We start from the raw sequence: 7,765 nt of genomic DNA, 5'->3' as shown, positions 1-7,765 counted from the left end.
ACAAGGGTTTCATCAGCCCGAGCAGTTCACCATGGGGAGCCCCGATCCTGTTTGTGAAGAAGAAGGACGGGTCACATCGCATGTGTATCGATTACCGAGAACTGAACAAGGTAACGGTTAAGAACCGTTACTCACTTCCGAGGATAGATGATTTGTTTGATCAGCTTCAGGGAGCATCTTGGTTCTCCAAGATTGATCTACGGTCAGGATATCACCAGATGCGAGTCAGGGATAATGATGTGCAGAAGACAGCTTTTGGGACTCGCTATGGTCATTATAAGTTTGTGGTGATGCCGTTTGGGCTCACCAATGCTCCAGCCGCGTTCATGGACCTCATAAACTGCGTGTGCAGACCGATGCTGGATCGGTCTGTAATAGTCTTCATTGATGACATCTTGGTTTACTCCAAGACTCAGGAGCAGCATGAGGAGCACCTAAGGGAGGTGCTGGAGACAATGAGGAGGGAGAGACTCTATGCGAAGTTCTCCAAGTGTGAGTTCTGGTTGCGCGAGGTGCAGTTCCTTGGGCATCTTGTCAACCAGAAGGGTATTCTGGTCGATTCGGCCAAGATAGAGGTCGTGATGCAGTGGGAGATTCCGAGGTCTCCAACTGAGATTCGGAGTTTCCTGGGTCTGGCAGGGTATTACAGGAGATTTATTCAGGACATCTCTAAGATTGCAGTTCCGTTGAACCGACTGACCAAGAAGTCGGTAGTTTTTCGCTGGGGACCTGATCAGCAGGCAACCTTTGAGACGCTCAGGCAGCGATTGTGCGAGGCATCGATTCTCACTCTGCCAGAGGGTGTAGATGACTTCATAGTCTACTGTGATGCTTCGATCACAGGCATGGGAGCAGTGTTGATGCAGCGGGGTACTGTGATAACTTATGCCTCGAGACAGTTGAAGCCTCACGAGGCTAACTATCCGACGCACGATTTAGAGCTGGGGGCAGTGGTGTTCGCCCTCAAGATTTGGCGGAATTACCTATAATGGGACCGATATACCATTTACACGGATCACAAGAATTTGAGGTACCTCATGGATTAGCCGAATCTGAACATGAGGCAGCGTCGGTGGTTAGATGTGGTGAAGGACTATGATTGTGAGATCCTTTACCACCCGGGTAAAGCCAACGTAGTGGCCGATGCCCTGAGCCGTAAGGTAGTAACGAACCCGATTCGAGACATATGTATGAGGATGACAATGATTACTCCATTGTTGGAGCAGATCCGAGAGGCACTGTAACATCCTATTCTGGATCGTCCATGATTTAGGGATTTGTGGGCTGCAACCCGGGCATGAGGAAGCCCTAGGGGCTGGGACGAGTTGCTGGGAGCGTAGGGCTTCTCGTCACCTTTCCGTGGATATAAGGTTCGTTGTAAACAAACTTGTAACGAAGGAGCCACGATAGTTTGAAGATTTGGAAAGTTTAGCCCTTATTGTGAAATGTGTGACAATTGAGTACGCGGGGCGTAATTATGCGTACGCTCGGCATACTAATGTGCGTGGAAGAAACGCGAAGGCCACCTAGTACGCTGGGTGTACTAGGTCCTGGAAGAAAACCCTAATGTTTTGAGGTATCCCTATTTAAGGAACAATATGCCTTCATATTCAGCCACCATTTCCATCACCTTACCTCTCTCAAAACCCTAAATCTCGTTTCTTAGCTTGTGTGAGCATTGGAGGCTTATGAAGTGATCTTATGGAAATTCTTTTGAGAAGAAGGAACTTTGAAGGAAGAAGAGTTGGCATTCAAGCTTTTGGATCTGAGTTTCCTTGTGGATGGAGCAACATTCAGAGGTATCAAGCTCAAAGCTTTGCTCTTATTTTGCATACTTCATTTAAAGGTCCATTTTAGGGTTTATGTCCCCAAAGCTTGAAGCTTTATGAGTTGGTCCACCCCAGAGCCTTATACCTGTCCTCTTTGATGTATTCAGACACTAGAGTTCATAAAAATGGAGTCTTGGTTGTCAAGACCTCCCCATTTAAGAGATATGTGGATTTTTATGGTGAATGAGTGAGATTATATGAGATGTAGACTTATACAGCCTTGATGGGGCTTAAAGTCACCAACTTTATGCTATAAGAGACTTTATTTGACCGAGATCTGAAATGGTAGCCTTTGTCTTAATGAGTTAAGACCAATAGAGTGGAATAAGCGAGACTGGGACGTACGCTGAGCGTACTCCCAGTTACAAGCAATGTAGCACTGAGCCACCCCCGTTGCATGCATGGCTAGACGTACGCCCAGCGTACGCGCCGTGTGTTGACCCCTCCGTTGACTTTTAGGTTTTCAAGCAAATGTGGACTTTTGAGGGGCAAAATGGTCTTTTTACCCTCCTGGGATTCAGTAGAGGAATTTACCTAACATTTATGGGATATTCATGTCATGTATTAATTAGTGGCAATTGTGACATATGTTAGTCGGGGATTAGATTAGCGGGTCGGGTGCAGGAGTCGCTTACTCCACTTGCGAGGTGAGTCTTCTCACTATACATACCTAGCGAGGTAACCAGAGTAGTGCGACCAGAGGGTCTTATGTGTTTATTTGAGTACTATGTTGTGTTGCATTATGTCTATGTGATTTATGTTATTTGATATTCTGAGTATACAGAGTTTGGACCGGAGGGTTCCAGAGTTAGGACCGGAGGGTCCCAGAGTTAGGACTAGAGAGTCCACCAGAGTTGTGGGGCTGGAGGGTCCCACTGAGACACATCGGCCAAGAGGGCCTTACAGAGTGATAGCCTCGAGTGGCTAATGTGTATATGTGGTATTTTGGGGAACTCACTAAGCTTCGTGCTTACCGTGTTATGTGTTATGTGTTTCAGGTTTTTCTCAGGATAGCGGGAAGGCACCGGCTGGATTGTACACACCAGGGAAAGAGTTATGTTTCGAGGATCCTGGATTCTTAATCAAACAAACATGGAGTTGCGTTTTGTAAATTAAATAAATGAGATTTTTATAAAATGTGTTATGAGAATTATGTGATTTAAAAATGAAAAATTTGTTTGAAAATTTACGGTGTTACAAGTTGGTATCAGAGCCTTGGTTTGAGGGATTCGGATGCACCTTCGGGTGTGTTTGGACTCAAATTGAGGATTTGAGAAAGATTTTCAAAGATAAATTTTTCTAAAATGAGAAAGAGTCTAAGAGAAAACAAGTTGGAGCCGTGTGTACAATCAGCCAGAGCCCAAACGGTGATTTCCCAAAATACCCTTACTTTTGTGTTATGAGATATTATGCATGCTAGAGATAGGCTAGGTATTTCATACTTTAGGACCAAAGTTGCCTGATTTGTGATGCCTTAGCCTAGGAGTTGCTACTATCTGTGATGTGCTTTTGAGCATGTGCTGAGTAGAGTAGTTAGATACCTCGAGAGGTAGGATTGCCTGAGCCGACGATATCTTTTGAGGTTTGAATAGAGCAAGAGGAGTTATATGCCAGAGTGGATTTATGTGTTAGTGAGGGTTATTCGATGCCCGAATGCTGCTTGCTTTGTGCTTTGTGGATCTCTTGATGATGGGAGACAACTACTATGTGAATATGACGATATTCAGGAGGTAGATTACTGGCATCATGAGGAGTTCTTCAGCAGCTGATGGCAGAGAAGTGTGAGAACCTAGGAAGAGCCTAGGGAGTGAACTTAGTCAGATGAGTACGCAGATAGAGGAGTGTACTTCGCTGGAGAGCGAACACGCATGATGGGATTGATGATTGAGAAGGTGGAGCAACGACTTAGGAAATTTGGGACGACCCGTGTGGAAAGTATGGGTAGATGTGGCAGGTAGTATGGGCCCGTACTACTGAAAGCAGAGGACCCATACTCGAAGCAGGGAGAATTCCAGAGGTTCTAAGTAGAAGATTGAGAAGAGGTAACATGGTTCGAGTACCATGAATTGTAGCCGATTGAGAAGAGATAACATGGTTCGAGCACCATGGTTTGTGGCAAATTGAGAGGAAATAGCACGGGTTGAGTACCATGATTCATGGCGGATAGTACTTATGGACTTTACCAGTTGTCCCGTTGACTGGGGACGGATGTAATAGAGTGTGGGGCCGGAGGGCCATGTTGAATGAGTTTCAGTGGGACCTACCTCGAGAGGGAAATTGAGTTAGTTTCAAGAAGATTTTACTGGTGATGTCACACCCCCAAACCAAGGATGGCGGAAACGTCCGGGGGTGGAGGACTTCATGTATAGTATCACAACAACGAGTATAATAGTGCTCAAAGTAAATACAACCATCATAGATATAATTGAAAAAGTTACACCATAGTATGTGTTTACATGTTTCAAATCAATTACACTATGATGACAAAATGAAATGTTTGACGATTTAACGTCCCATCCTCAAAAGCTGTTGATTTCCTGTTTCACTGATTTCCTGAGAATACAAGTAGTTTTGAAAGAGTGTCAACAATTAAGTTGGTGAGTTCATAAGAGTTTTATTTGAGAAAGAAGCCGTTTTCCTTGTAAAAGCGATAGAGTATGATTCCAGAAAATTCAATATTTTCTTTATTAAATGTGAAATGAAAGCTCCTATGTTATGCAATAATGTACCCTAGAAAGACCCGTAGATTCCTTCTATAATCACCCAGTGTATATAAGTTATATAAAATTTAAGTTAAATAAACCGTCGAATATAATGGGTCTACCCTAGGTCCACAACCAAACAAGGAACAGGAAGTAAGGCGGGCCCACCAATTCTAAGTCGATTGCGACTAAATTCATAAATAACTCTAACATGTACACATAGCAATTATAGCTGAAGTCTAATAATTGTAGATGAAACGTAGTTTTAATATCATGAAAACCATTTTGTGTAAACCTGGTACTTTATAATGTATATTTCAAGAAAAATCTCTTATTTTCCTTATAAAAAGTTATGTAGCCTTAAATCCCAAGACCGAGAATATGTGTGTGTTTTTTACTTATAATGTTTATAATAGTAATGTGTTTCCAAAGAAAATCCAATAATTTCCTTATAAAAGTCATGTAGTCCTAAATCCCAAGACCGAGAATATGTGTGTGTTTTGTACTTATAACGTGTTTGTAGTTTTAAATAGATAAAACCCCTTTTTAAAGTAGAATTTTCCCCATAAACTTGAAAGATTTTTAACTCCCTATGTGAGTCGTTATAACCATACTACAACGAAAATTAACCTGCAACAACGTTTTTCAGACGTCAAGATCCTATGACTATTGTCACCCGTAGACCTGCAGGTCCGGCTGTAGCTAGCAGCGAGGTGTGGGATGTCAATCCCAATATAGATCTATACACAATTATCACGCTCTCCCTACAAGAGACTCTGGTTATAACTTACAGGAATTTGAACCCGTACTCTAAGAGTACGATGGAAGAATTGTCTCACAACTTACGTTAACTAGTTTACATATAGTTTGAGTATAAAACCTCTTCCGTGGTGGAAGTGAAATCACCTTTTATGAAATAAATTAGTGATATGTAATCCATAATCTATTACTATTATAGTTTATCATGTAGTATATGAAAAACTCATTTGTTTTGAGAGTAAAACCTTTTCCATGTAGTATGCTTTTATCAAAAAATCCATAAACTATACTTATTGTAGTTTATTATGTGTTCGAAATGAATGGAAAAACCTTATCATAAATGAATAATTTCTGTTTATGATGATAAACTAACAAGAATGCATCCAATATTTAGAAACTTATTGTTATGCACTTTGCTCAACATACTACAAAGTGTTGTTAATATGGTAAGCTATGCAACTAGTTTTTAACTTTTCTGCACTGTTTTGAAAACATCATAGAAAAATCATACGAACTAGAAAACTAAATCCGTAAACTCTGAGAGTTTAGAAAATGTGTCTAGTTTATTCATAAATTTTATTATGATTTTTAGAAGTCTCTAACTGGTGTGAAAATGTTCATATTCACAGACTGGTCCGAATTCGTTTATGAAATGATAGACAGTTTTGTAAAAATCACCATAAATTGTAGAAAAAATTGTATGGAGATGTGCAAGTATTCATTTTAAAGGTATGAACCTGAAATATTTTCATATTAAACAGTTTTGAAAGATATTAAGTTTAAGATGGTCAAAAGAGTCCGTGAATGGAACTAAACTTTCCTGTTGAAAGCTGATGTTTGAGTTTAGTTAAGTTTTTGGTATTTTAACTTGTATCCCCCCCCCCCTAAAACTTGAAGAAAACATGAAAATGTGGGGGTATGAACTCACCTTGAGTTATTCCTTGAGATAAAGGTGGAAGAAGAGAGGTTTCCAAGTCAAGAACGCTTGGGAGATACTTGAAGATTTGAAGATCTAGCACCAATTATGACGATATTTGTGTGAGAAATCCATGACTTGAGTGAAGAAGTATGGGATGACAAGGTGAAGGATGAAATTTACTTACCAAAAGAGGGTGAAAAGCTCAAAACTCTTGAAGTGTCCCGTAATCTTGGAGAGAAAATGAGAGAGAAAAGTGTATTTGATTTTAGGTGAAGTGTTTTGTGATCTAGAGGATGTGAGTAGTATAGGTTCTTTGTGTGTGTGAGTTTAAGGAGACTTGTGGGGGAAGGATAAGAGTACAATGAGTGGACAATGCTGATGTGAATAGTGACCGAGGGTGTCATTGAGTGGGTATGGGAGGTAGCTTGTGTCTTTGCTTTATGGAAAAGTCAACACTCCACCTTTTGTACTTTGCCTTTGCTCTTAAGAAAAGTGTGGGTTTTAATATAAGAATCCTTAGAATATGCCTATTTTATGATCTTGGAAGGTTAAAAATAATAAAATATGGATTTATACGAAAATCCCGCGTTACAATAACCAAAAACGAGCTTAAAACGAAGTCGGGGTCGAAAACCGGGTGAAAAGAGTGAAGCTGCGAAGTTGCTCGGATTGGGCCGAAGTTCGGTCCCAGCAGCCGGAACCGAAAGTGCTTGGTGAGAACCGAAGGCGAAGCTGGTAGAGTAAGGACCCGAAAGCGAAATGGGGCGAAATAGGAGGTTCGGTCCGAAGGGACCTTCAGTTGTAGAGGTTTTGGGTCCGAACTGGACCTTCGGGTTCGGTTCTTGTAGAAGGTTTTGGTCTATGGCAGTTTCGGTTCTTAAGCTAGTCTCGGTTCTAATGAGAGGTTCGGCTCCTTAAGAGGGTTCGGCTCCTCAAGAGGGTTCGCTTCTATAGAGCTGTTTTTCGCATAAACTTCCCGTTTCGAGTTGTTTTTGACTAAGTTAAGGGTCGGGATGCCCCGAGTGATTATAAAAAGTTGAGAGAAATTTTGAGAGAGATTTCACATACTTGGAGAGATTTGGGAGAGATTTCACATACTTGGAGAGATTTGGGAGAGATTTCACATACTTGGAGAGATTTGGGAGAGATTTAGGTAGAGTGAGAGAGGCTTTGTTTGTGACCTTTTCGAGTGTTTTAACTTCGAAATGCAAGGTTTGTAAACCCCGTTTTGCCTTGTTATAAGCGTTATACGCCCCCGAAGGGTATGTATTAATGTTTTATTGAGTTGTTCCATCAGTTACTCTGATTAGGGTTTAGATTTTCTGAACACGTGAAGAATCAAAGTGATACTTTGCATAAAGATGGTGTGTTGTACAATAGTAAACACGATGTAAACCCTAATATACAAGGGTTAATTGAGTTGACCGGTTTGACTTGTTGACTTTATTTGACTTTGACTTGACCGAAAATTGACGGTTGTCACATCATCTCCCCGTTAGAAGGAATTTCATCCCGAAATTAGCACTTTGACCGGGACTTCGAGAGTTGGGGAAAGA

The sequence above is a fragment of the Lactuca virosa genome, chromosome 5 (genome assembly GCF_052849685.1).
Source record: "Lactuca virosa cultivar CGN04683 chromosome 5, Lactuca_virosa_CGN04683_v6, whole genome shotgun sequence".
Taxonomy (NCBI): domain Eukaryota; kingdom Viridiplantae; phylum Streptophyta; class Magnoliopsida; order Asterales; family Asteraceae; genus Lactuca; species Lactuca virosa.
The sequence above is the reverse complement of the archived record's forward strand: the minus strand, read 5'-3'. Positions refer to the sequence as shown.